Below are 13211 nucleotides of genomic sequence, written 5' to 3'. Positions count from 1 at the left end.
CCGGCTGTCAGCGAGCGGTGTAACTCCACTACAATCCAACGTGGACGCCATTCAGGCCATCCCTGAGCCCAGCTCGGCCGCCCAGGTCGCCTCCTTCCTGGGTATGACAAGTTACTACCTGAGGTTTCTTCCCCAGTACTCTGCGACCACAGCCCCCCTGCGCCAGCTGCTGCGTAAGGACGAGCCATGGGTGTGGTCAAAGGCATGCAGTGACGCTGTGCGTGATCTCAAGACTCAACTGACTTCACCACCAGTGTTGGCTCACTTCGACATCTCCAGCTCCACCTTTGTGACCTGTGACGCATCAGCCACAGCGATAGGGGCCGTGCTGTCTCAAACCCAGAACGGTGTGGAGAAGCCCATTGCCTTCGCCTCCCGTGCCCTCAACCTGACCGAGCAGCGGTACTCCGTGGGTGAGCGTGAGGCGTTAGCCTGTATCTGGGTTTGTGAAAGGTGGCACCTCTACCTCTATGGCCGCTCCTTCACCCTCAGGACAGATCACCAGGCCCTGACAGCGCTGCTGTCCACATCTGGGACAGGCCACAAACCCCTGAGGCTGCACCGCTGGTCTGACCGCCTCCGCCAGTACAACTTCAGCCTGCAGTTCACCCCAGGCAGAGACAATGTTGTCGCCGACCTGCTCTCTCGCTCTGTCTCCACCCCAGCTCCACAGACGGACACTGACTGTGTGGAAAAGGACATTGTCCAAAGGCTACACACACCCCTCCAGGCCACTGTCTCTCTGCAGGAGCTGAGGGCAGCCTCCGAACAGGACCCTGTCCTCTCCCAGCTCCGCACCTACATCCAGAACGGCTGGCCTCACAAGGTCCCAGAGGAGCTGGCTGCGTTCGCCCGAGTCAGACAGGAGCTCTCCTGCTGGAACGACACCTGCGTGGCACGTGGGTTTTGCACAGTGGTCCCAGCTGCTCTCCGTGCACGTGTTTTGAATACGGCGCATGAAGGCCACCTGGGCATTGTGAAACTGAAACAGCGCTGCCGAGACCTGGTGTGGTGGCCGGGGATAGACAGAGATATTGAGGCTCTGGTGAAGGACTGTTCTGCCTGCCTTGTGAGTGGCAAGACTGGCCACCAGGCTCCCCCACCCCTGCAACCTCTCGCCTGGCCCTCTCAGCCCTGGGAACACCTGCAGTTGGACATTTGTGGTGAGATCCATGGAGTTCCCCACCACCAACGCTTCCTGGTGGTCGCCTACGATCTACACTCAAAATGGTCTGAACTCACCACTTCCGGCACTGTGACCTCACAGATCATCATCGACTTCCTGGACTCTCTTTTCTCTCGCTGGGGCCTCCCAAAGGCCATCACCACTGACAACGGCCCTCAGCTGGTCTCTGCTGAATTCACTGCTTATCTCGAAAGCAAGGGCATCCGTCATATACGCACTGCGTACTACCACCCCCAGGCCAATGGCGGCGTTGAACGTTTTCACCAGTCACTGAAGAACGGCCTCAGAGCACACATGGCCCAAGGGTGCTCTTTCACGCAAGCCATCCGTCACACTCTGCTGCACTATCGGGCCACACAGCACTCGACCACAGGCGTCTCCCCAGCCTCTCTCATGCTAGGCCGGGAACTGTGCATGCCCCTTGACAGGCTCCGCCCCTCCACACCTCAGGCACCTCCCTCTGGGGTCAGAGCCTCGGTCACTCGTCAGCAGACGCGGATGAAGCAACGGTTTGACCAGTCAAAACGAACCAGGGTGCCAGACATCAATGTGTCAGACTGGGTCAGGGTCCGCAGGCCCCACAGGGACAATAAAATGGCTTCATACTGGTCCTCTCCTCTCCAAGTCACCCGTCAGCTGGGCCCAGCCACTTACCTCCTCAGCGATGGCACTCGGTGGCACTCCAGTCGTCTACGGAAGGTGTCAGCTCCGCCACACACAGCTGGTGACACAACCATAGCCATTCCCTCAGCATGGCGAGACGCCCCGGGGCTTCATGCAGCTCCTACACGGGCCCCAGACATTTCTGGGCCTCAGCTTCCCCTGCCATCTCCCTCCCCACCTCGGCCTGCCCAGCCTCAGGCCGCCCCGCGACCTGTTCGCACACGTTTACGCCCTGGCCACCTAGAGGACTTTGTGTCAACCTTTCATGTTTGAAATCCTGCCGGGGGGGGGGGGAAATGTTATGTATGCACACATCGACAGTGCTGCATTTGATTTGGTGCTGTTCTATTGTGCTGGGATCGATTGGTGATGCCTGCGGGCTCTGGGTTGTTTGATCGGGTCTGCCTTTGATGCTGTGTCAGTCTAAATAAAGAATGCCACGGAGAGGTTGTGTCGAGCGACAGCGCTGTGTCCTGACGTGATTTAAAAATACAATAGAAGGGTCTGAGGAAATCCCAGCATGTGTGCCATTCATGCCTGCCCTTCCCTCTTCTAAATGGCCTAACATCCACAGTTGCAAGCCAACCAAAGTAAAGAGCACATTCAAACAGAGAAAGTAGATTTTAATCAAGGTACACGAAACTTACACCAAACTAACTAGTGTCTCTAACACAGCCCCTCCTTCCATGGTGTAAGTAGGCTAGACACCATTAACTTTAGAGAAGAAACAGTTTTGCACAATAGATTCTAGTGGGGGGGGGGCAATAAATTTGCACTTCACAATCTTTGTATTCAGTTGTCTCCGGTTCTCAGACAAGACAAGATAAAATGTACTTTATTAATAACTGTGGAGAAATTCGTCCTCTGCATTTAACCCATCCCAACACACACGCTGGAAGCTGTGAGCAGCTGCAGCGCCCGGGGGCCACCTCCAGTTCTTCTTGCCATCGCCTTGCTCAGGGGCACAGGCAGGAGGAGTATTAACCCTAACATGCATGTCTTTTGGGAGGAGGAAACCGGATCACCCGGAAGAAACCCACACACGGGGAGAACATGCAACCTCCACACAGAAAGGACCTGGGACGGCCTGGGGTTCCGAACCCAGGACCTTCTTGCCACCGTGGGCGTCAGAACATGGGCCACCGTGCTGCCCATGTTCTGACGCTTAAAAGCTTGGTGTCCCCGGTGTCCTTCCTAAGATTACATTGTTTTGTTGTCCTACAAAATGCACGTAAGTAAAAGTCATGTTATCGATATCTTTTCTCTTAATTTTTTTTTAAATATTTAACATTGAGGTAATCAAAAAGTAACTGAAAGTAACCAGATTACATTACTTTAATATTGTGATACTATCTATTCGTTGCTTACCAACACGGGGATCGTCGGTTCGAATCCCCGCGTTACCTCCGGCTTGGTCGGGCGTCCTTACGGACACAATTGACTTTTCGCAAAGTACCGCCCCAGAACGGTGCTTGTCCAATCCTACCTTAGCAACGGTCCGTCAAGCTTTCAAACACACAACAAAATGCTGAAACGGTGTACCTATGGGATCTGCAGATCGGATACTAGATATCTGAAAAGTTTGGAGGGGGTGTGGTGACCCACATCTATATAACGAGAGACATTCACCTAAGAGGACGGTGTACCTTTAAGGGAAGAGGCGAGGGGTCAGATAATGCACTTCCGCTTCCGGTTCACAGTTCAGTGTCGTTGTCGAATGTATGACATGCTTAGTTGGAGCTAGTAAACTACCTCGACTACGTCCACTCTCACGTCTCCTGTCTCGTTGTTTTCTAACTCCACATTGGTGACCCCGACGTGATCAAACCACTAATACGAGTATGTCTGACAACGAAGACGCCGGGAATAATGCTGCCGCGGTACCCGCCCCCGACGCCGGTGCTAACAACATGGCTATTGCTAACGCTAGCATTTACGCCGCTACTGTGAAGCTACCCGACTTTTGGCAGCATAATCCACGGCCGTGGTTTCAACATGTGGAAGCCCAGTTCCAGCTGAGAGGGATAACGCAGGATGCAACGCAGTACTTCCACGTAGTGGCGGCGTTAGACGCATCGACAACGGCGCGAGCAATGACACTGTTGGAAGCTCCGCCAGCTGCTGGCAAGTACGATGCTATAAAGACATTCCTCCTGAAACTATTTGAACTGTCGGAGCTGGAGAAGGCAGACCGTTTACTGTCCCTGAATGGCCTCGGCGACGGCAAACCGTCTGAGTTAATGGAAAAAATGCTGTCTGTGCTGGGATCGGCTGATCCGGCCTTTCTTTTCACACACGTTTTTCTGAGGCAGCTCCCCGCACCTGTACGCACAGCACTGGCCAGTTCTCCTCTCGCCGCCTCCAAGGACTACCGTTCTCTGGCTGCTGAAGCAGACAGGGTTTTCCTGGCCAACCGGCAACAGTTTGTGCATGCCCTGCTACCCCACAAGACCGCCCCACCACCACCTGTGTACGACTATATGGACACCGCGGCTGCGGTGACAGCCCGCCGCCAACCTGACGACGAGCTCTGTTATTACCATGCCAGGTTGGGGCAAAAGCAAAACAGTGTCGCAAACCCTGCAGTTACAGGGTTCAGGGAAACGCCCAGGCCAGCGCTCGTTAACGGCTATGGGCGCCGGCCGTGACTGCAAGCTGTTGTTCATCAGAGACTCCTTGTCGGGCCGGCGGCTGCTGGTTGACTCTGGCGCTCAACGCAGCATACTACCAGCACAAGCTGTGGACACGATGACCGACAGTCACGGCCCCCAGATGGACGCCGCCAACGGCACGTCCATTCGGACGTACGGTATCATACATGTGGACGTGTGTTTTGGCGGCCGACGTTTCGGCTGGGACTTTGTGATGGCTGCTGTATCCACCCCGCTCCTAGGTGCGGATTTCCTCTGTGCTTTCAACCTGCTGGTGGATGTTAAAAACTGTCGCGTGATTGATGCCGTCTCTTTTGCGTCATACCCCTGCACGCTTGGGGGGGCTGGAGCGCTGTGCCTCGCTAACACACTCTCCACCGGGGATCCATACCAACGCGTGCTCGCAAATTTCCCCGAGCTCACCACACCCACCTTCTCCTCGGCGGTGGCCAAGCACGGCGTGGAACATCATATCACCACAGTGGGCCCCCCAGTTTACGCCCGGGCCCGACGCCTCGACTCGGCCAAGCTCGCAATAGCCAGGGAGGAGTTTTCGACTATGGAGTGCCTCAGCATTGTCCGCCGTTCTGACAGCCCGTGGGCTTCCCCTCTTCACATGGTTACTAAGGCCGACGGGGGTTGGCGCCCGTGCGGGGACTACCGTCGCCTAAACAATGCCACGACCCCCGACCGGTACCCCATACCCGCACATACAAGATTTCTCTACCCACCTGGCGGGCGCTGCCATCTATTCCAAAATCGACTAAGTGCGGGGGTATCACCAAGTGCCGGTCCACCCAGTGGATGTCCCAAAAACGGCTGTCATCACACCCTTTGGGCTCTTTGAGTTCTTACGTATGCCTTTCGGCCTTAAAGGGGCGGCGCAGACGTTTCAGCGCCTTATGGATTCTGTGCTCCGCGACATGCCACTTTTGTTTGTGTACTTAGACAACATCCTCGTGGCCAGCGCGTCGGCGGAGGAACACATGACGCACCTCAGACAGCTGTTCGACAGGCTCAGCGAACACGCCCTCATCATCAATCCAGCTAAGTGTCAGTTCGGGGAGTCGTCCATCACCTTCCTCGGGCACCACATCACTCCACAGGGGGCTGTTTCCCTCCCTGCCAGGGTTGAGGCTGTCACCATGTTCCCCCGCCCCCGCACTGTACAGTCGCTGCAGGAATTCCTGGGTGTGGTGAACTTTTATAACCGTTTCCTGCCCCGTGCCGCCCACATCATGCATCCCCTGTATGAGGCCCTGCGGGGTAAGAAGTCTAAGGACGAGCTGAACTGGTCTTCGGGGATGGACGAGGCTTTTGTGGCCGCCAAGACCGCGCTGGCCAACGCTGCGCTGCTAGCTCACCCGTCGACTGCCGCCCCCATAGCCCTTACAACGGATGCCTCCGACTACGCCGTGGGGGGCGTGTGTGTGCAGTGGGGGGGGGGGGCTGGCAGCCGTTGGCATTCTTCAGTAAACAACTCCGTGAGAGTGAGCGCAAATACAGCACCTTTGATAGGGAACTACTGGGTCTCTTCCTCGCAACCAGACACTTTAGGTTCCTATTGGAGGGCCGACAGTTCACCGCTTTCGTGGACCACAAACCGCTGACGTTCTGTATGGCCAAAACCTCAGAACCGTGGTCTGGGCGTCAGCAGCGCCATCTCGCGGCGGTTTCCGAGTTTACCATGGACATACAACACGTGTCAGGCAAGGATAACTTCGTCGCCGACTGCCTTTCACAGGCGGTTGTTAACGCCGTTCACTTGGGACTCGACTACGCCGCTATGGCAGCGGACCAAGCCAAGGACGTGACCGTTCAAGACTATCGGTCGACCCCTACGGCGCTATGGCTGGAGGACGTGACGTTCGATGCGGCCAACACCACCCTCCTCTGTGACATCTCCACCGGTCAACCGCGCCCCCTGGTGCCTACTTCCTGGCGGCGCCGAGTTTTCGACACCGTCCACGGCCTTTCCCACCCGGGAGTGAAGGCCTCGACCAAGCTGGTGAGCATCAAGTTCGTTTGGCCTGGGCTCCGTAAGGATGTTAGAGCCTGGGCCGGCTCGTGTGTGGTGTGCCAACGCGCCAAGGTGCACCGCCATACCAAGGCTCCTTTGGCGCCGTTTGTGGTTCCAAAGAGGCGGTTTGACCACGTCAATGTTGACCTGGTGGGTCCCCTGCCCCCCTCCCGTGGTTATACGTTCCTCCTCACTATTGCGGACAGGGCCACCAGGTGGCCAGAGGCTATTCCCTTGTCCTCCACGACGGCAGCAGAGGTAGCACGGGCGATCATCGGCTGCTGGGTGGCCCGTTTCGGCACGCCTGGTGACATCACGAGCGACCGAGGCTCCCAGTTTACCTCGGAGCTCTGGACGGCGGTCGCTGAGCACCTGGGGGTGAAGATCCACCGCACTACGGCGTACAACCCGCAGAGCAACGGACTTTGTGAGCGGTTCCATCGGGACATGAAAGCCGCTCTGCGGGCAAGCCTCACTGGCTGCGACTGGATGGACCGGCTCCCGTGGGTCATGCTCGGCCTGCGTTCGGCCCCGAAGGAAGACCTCCAGACCTCCTCCGCTGAGCTGGTGTATGGCCAGCCCCTGCGGGTTCCGGGGGAGTTTCTTCCGGATGCTACGGCTCCCTGGTTGGCCGCCTCTCACCTCAGTGCGTCCCGGAGCGCTGCCGGTGCCCTCGCTCCCGTTCCGATGTCTCAACACTGCCTCCCCCGGTCCTACGTCCCCAAGGATCTGCCATCGGCGAGGTACGTCTTCATTAGGCACGACAGCCATCGGTCCCCGCTGCAGCCCCCATACGACGGGCCCTTCTGGAGGGCCCGTCCTGGAGGCCTCTGTTCCTGCTTCGGCCCCGCCTATGGCCCGGGTTTCGGCCCCATCTGTTTCCCCTCCTGTGAAGCGCAGCCGTTATGGCCGCAGGGTCCGCCCCCCGACTCGTCACCTGTTTTCCCCGTGACTTTGCACTATGTCATTGACTGTTCTGTTGTAGAATCTATTTTTATGTTCATGACTTGCACTTTTGCTGTTTTGCATTGTTTTGTGTAGGTGAATTCTGGGGGGGCCTGTGTGGTGACCCACATCTATATAACGAGAGACATTCACCTAAGAGGACGGTGTACCTTTAAGGGAAGAGGCGAGGGGTCAGATAATGCACTTCCGCTTCCGGTTCACAGTTCAGTGTCGTTGTCGAATGTATGACATGCTAAGTTGGAGCTAGTAAACTACCTCGACTACGTCCACTCTCACGTCTCCTGTCTCGTGGTTTTCTAACTCCACAGGGGTGTAATTTTCTTTCCCTTCCCGAAACCCAGAACGCAAGAAGCGCAATGTCGGCAATAGATTTAGCAGTATAGCAGACCCCATGGCCAGCTTAATCCATCCAAAATCAACAAAAATACCTGTCTGCTCCAAGCTAAACTTGCTACTAGCTATTATTGATAGCTAATACAGCTAACATATTATTACTGTGACTTTTACCCACACAATGCGCTGATTTCTTCCTTCATGTTTTGGTGTTTTCTGGCTACTTCCTGGATAGTTCTGAAATGCTTGACGGGCATAGCAACAGTAACTAAGGGGGGCGGGACTTTGTGAAAGGTCAATTGGCCGTGTTTGCAGGTGGGAAGCTGGATGTAGGTATGTGTCCTGGTCGCTGCACTAGCACCTCCTCTGGTCGGTCGAGGCGCCTGTTCGGGGGGGGGGGACTGGGGGAATAGCGTGATCATCCCACGCGCTACGTCCCCCTGGCGAAACTCCTCACTGTCAGGTGACAAGAAGCGGCTGGCGACTCCACATGTATCGGAGGAGGCATGTGGTAGTCTGCAGCCTTCCCCGGATCAGCAGAGAGTGATGGAGCAGCGACCGGGACGGGGAAGAGTGGGGTAATTGGACGGGTAAAAAAAAAGGGGGTGGGGGTTTAAAAAAAAGAAAAAAAAAGTTGAATACATTTTTCCACAGATAATTTGTAATTGTAACAGAATACATTCATAAAGTAACTGTTTCATTGATCTTATGAGTGTCAAACCTGTTTCCAGGGGCGTGGCCACGTGGGGGCCGCGGCCTCCATTGGTCAGAGCACGCCCTCCCCCGCTGCCCCCCACCCCCGCCCCCGCCCCGCTTCCCTGAGTGGGTAAAAAAAAAAACGCCTGCACAGAAACAGTCAAATGGAAGCTGGAATACATGCATTATTATTATTAGCCTATTATTATTATTAAGTCTTGTTCTTTGCCACTAAAAATATGAGCCCAATGGGCTCATATTTGTGTAAATCCAAGTGTAAAAGCAAGTGTGTAAGTGCAGCATGGCAAGTCCAAGTGATGTAGTTTATTTAGTTGTGTGTGTTCAGGATATGGAAATGTTGGCTTCATTGTGTACATTTTCTCTTCATGCAATTGAAATTGCAATTGAAATACTAAATGACATTTCTGTCTTTGGTCTTTACACTTTACAACACTTAAACCATACCCATTGCATTAACACCCGTGCATGAGACATGTAGATTAGATGAATGGTACCATCCCATACCTTTTGGCTATACACAATCCATGGCGTTGTTAAAAGGGCTATCATAATCTTCGAAAGTAGTTTTAAAATAGTAGTTTTGACAAGTGCCACCCTAATTAAATGGCTGGCCCCAGCTGGCCCTCCCAAGTAAAAAAGTCCTGGCTACGCCCCTGCCCGTTTCAACCCCTGACAGACAATGTGAAGCTATTCCACATGACCTTAAACAAAATGGTATGTTGGTGAAAGGGTGGCTCCCCTGTCATTCAAGTGAATTGTGTTATGCCTCCTTACATGTTCCCCTGAAATGTGAGCAGAATTATCATTATTAGAGTAATCAGAGGATGGCTTATACTCATACAAATGAGATAATGAACCGGTAATATACAGAACTGTCTGAGGAAAAGAGATGCTAATACAATTAATGCAATCAGGGGACGTCTGGCAAGTAAAGACTGGGAGTCACACTGAAAAAAATAAAACGTTGGATCAACTTAAAAAAAGAACTGAAGTAATTGATCACACCAAATATCTGACATTGACTCAATGTAAATATGTTATTCAGTTTAGCCTGTATTTTTTTATACAGGGTAAACTTTAAATACATTAATTTTTTAATTAATGTTTTCTGAAGGTGGTGCAAACCAATTGTTTCAAGTTGTCCTAAATTAAAAAGGAAATAGTTGCCTTTATTGACTTCATGTGAATAAGTCCATTCAGTTTAACCTGAAATGTTTAACTGTATGCAAGCCTTTTTTTTAAGGTTGGAGCAAACTGATTATTTTAAGCCGTCTCAAATAAAGAAACAAAAGTTGCCGTTATTTGAAATGTATATCAAATCGAGTTTAAAAAAATTGCCTTAAATAAAATTTGATCAATACTCAGAACACATTCATAGTTATTGTTCCATAAATCCATAACATTGTAAATCTGTTTCAGATTTATAAAAATGAACAGTCTCCTTCAGCTGAACATCAGAGACAAGACTACTGATGTCATCGAGAGAAACTGTGGAATAGCTGTATAAGCCCCACATTTAAATATGACTAATTTTGATGTCATAGCTTAAACAAAAAATCTTTCAGCCCAAGAAGTTGGTGATTTAAAGTGTCACTTGAAATCACAGATTAGCAACACTGAAATATGAACTTTTTCTGAGCTAACGCATTTCCTCTTAAGTCAAGTCAATTTTATTTGTATAGCCCAATATCACAAATTTGCCTCAAGGGGCTTCACAGCAACACAACATCCTGCCCTTAGAACCTCGCATTCGATAAGGAACAACTCCCTAAAAAAACCAAAACCTTTTAACAGGGAGAAAAATTAGGAAGAAACCGCACAGAATTTTCCTAAAGCGTGGTAATGTGACTTGTGTGACTCTCGTCATTTCTCAAGAGTGAAAGCTCCTGGCCCTCTCCCTTGGTCTGAAAATCTAACCCGTCTGCCGTGCTAAATCTGTGCAAAGGCTGCAGTGCAAAGCAACCATTCTCTCCAGTTTTCCAGCACACTCAGCATGTGAGGCTGGAATTCTCTGAACTTGGGCGGACATGTTTGTAAATATTGCGGTGAAAATGCAGTATTGTAAGTGCAATCTCTGACCACCAACCTCTTATAAAGGCTCCAAAGTCTTGGTTGTGAAACACTATAAAATATAAAATCAAGTCAGTCAGTGCAATTTAACTCTGTCTACTCTGGGCTGTACAGCTGGGTGCTCAGTCTATGAACTTTTGGGGTCATCTTTTTTCCCCCCCATCAAGCTCCATCAGGACTTTTTGCACAAATTCAGAATTGCAGTATTTTCAGATATTTTAGGTTGTGTGCATATGAGGCCGAAGAACATGGAAAAAGCTGTTGCAACCGAAGACAACTCATTCAGGACCTCCGTTCCTTCAGTGACAATCTTAATGTCTTTGGGTGGATAGAAAGGATCCTCTTTCTCAGTGACAAAGATTGCCATGGTCACCTGCGCCAGTTCTTCAGCCTTCTTTTCCTGCATATCCTGCAAACAAAGAAACAAAACGGGAAGAAGAAGCAATACATGTTCTTCAGCCTTATTTCCTGCATATCCTGCAAACAAACAAACAAAACGGGAAGAAGAAGAAGCAATACATGAGGACAACTAGAAGTACAGTGGAGTGCAGATCTCCTTCAAGGCCTAAAAGTCTCCCCACTTAGCCGTTACTTGCACAATCAACGTTTTACTGGCTAGATGACAGAAACGAGTTCTCGGTTAAGCCTGATGGTGGCGCTAGAGAATCTACTACTACTACTACTTTCGGCTGCTCCCGTTAGGGGTCGCCACAGCGGATCATCCGTTTCCATTTCTTCCTGTCTTCTGCGTCTTCCTCTGTCACACCAGCCACCTGCATGTCTTCCCTCACCACATCCATAAACCTCCTCTTTGGCCTTCCTCTTCTCCTCTTCCCTGGCAGCTCCATATTCAGCATCCTTCTCCCAATATACTCAGCATCTCTCCTCCACACATGTCCAAGCCATCTCAATCTTGCCTCTCTTGCTTTGTCTCCAAACCGTCCAACCTGAGCGGTCCCTCTAATATAATCGTTCCTAATCCTGTCCTTCTTCGTTACTCCCAGTGAAAATCTTAGCATCTTCAACTCTGCCACCTCCAGCTCCGCCTCCTGTCTTTTCGTCAGTGCCACTGTCTCCAAACCATATAACATAGCTGGTCTCACAACCATCTTGTAAACTTTCCCTTTAACTCTTGCTGATACCCTTCTGTCGCAAATCACTCCTGACACACTTCTCCACCCACTCCAACCTGCCTGCACTCTCTTTTTCATCTCTCTACTGCACTCCCCGTTACTTTGGACAGTTGACACCAAGTATTTAAACTCAAATGCCTTTGTCACCTCCGCTCCTTGCATCCTGACCATTCCACTGTCCTCTCTCTCATTCACGCATAGGTATTCCGTCTTGCTCCTACTGACTTTCATTCCTCTTCTCTCCAGTGCATACCTCCACCTCTCCAGGCTCTCCTCAACCTGCACCCTACTCTCGCTACAGATCACAATGTCATCCGCGAACATCATCGTCCATGGGGACTCCTGCCTGATCTTGTCCGTCAACCTGTCCATCACCATTGCAAACAAGAAAGGGCTATGAGCCGATCCTTGATGTAATCCCACCTCCACCTTGAACCCATCTGTCATTCCAACCGCACACCTCACCATTGTCACACTTCCCTCATACGTATCCTGCACCACTCCTACATACTTCTCTGCAACTCCTGACTTCCTCATACAATACCAAACCTCCTCTCTCGGCACTCTGTCATAAGCTTTCTCTAAATCTACAAAGACACAATGCAACTCTTTCTGGCCTTCTCTATACTTCTCAATCAACATTCTCAAAGCAAACATCGCATCTGTGGTGCTCTTTCGTGGCATGAAACCATACTGCTGCTCGCTGATCGTCACCTCTCCTCTTAACCTAGCTTCTATTACTCTTTCCCAAATCTTCATGCTGTGGCTGATCAACTTTATACCTCTGTAGTTGTTACAGTTCTGCACATCGCCCTTGTTCTTGAAAATCGGTACCAGTATGCTTCTTCTCCACTCCTCAGGCATCCTCTCACTTTCCAGGATTGTGTTAAACAATCTAGTTAAAAACTCCACTGCCATCTCTCCTAAACATCTCCATGCCTCCACAGGTATGTCATCAGGACCAACTGCCTTTCCATTCTTCATCCTCTTCATAGCTGCCCTCACTTCCTCCTTGCTAATCCGCTGAACTTCCTGATTCACTATCCCTACATCATCCAACCTTCTCTCTCTCTCATTTTCTTCATTCATCAGCCCCTCAAAGTATTCCTTCCACCTTCTTAGCACACTCTCCTCGCTTGTCAGCACATTTCCATCTCTATCCTTGATCACCCTAACTTGCTGCACATCCTTTGCAGCTTGGTCCCTCTGTCTAGCCAATCGGTACAAGTCCTTTTCTCCTTCCTTAGTGTCTAATCTGTCATACAACTCACCATACGCCTTTTCCTTTGCCTTTGCCACCTCTCTCTTTGCTTTACGCTGCATCTCCTTGTACTCCTGTCTACTTTCTTCATCTCTCTGACTATCCCACTTCTTCTTTGCCAACCTTTTCCTCTGTATAATTTGCTGTACTTCCTCATTCCACCACCAAGTCTCCTTGTCTTCCTTCCTCTTCCCTGATGACACACCAAGTA

This window comes from Lampris incognitus, chromosome 3 (assembly GCF_029633865.1).
Source record: "Lampris incognitus isolate fLamInc1 chromosome 3, fLamInc1.hap2, whole genome shotgun sequence".
NCBI lineage: Eukaryota > Metazoa > Chordata > Actinopteri > Lampriformes > Lampridae > Lampris > Lampris incognitus.
The sequence above is the reverse complement of the archived record's forward strand: the minus strand, read 5'-3'. Positions refer to the sequence as shown.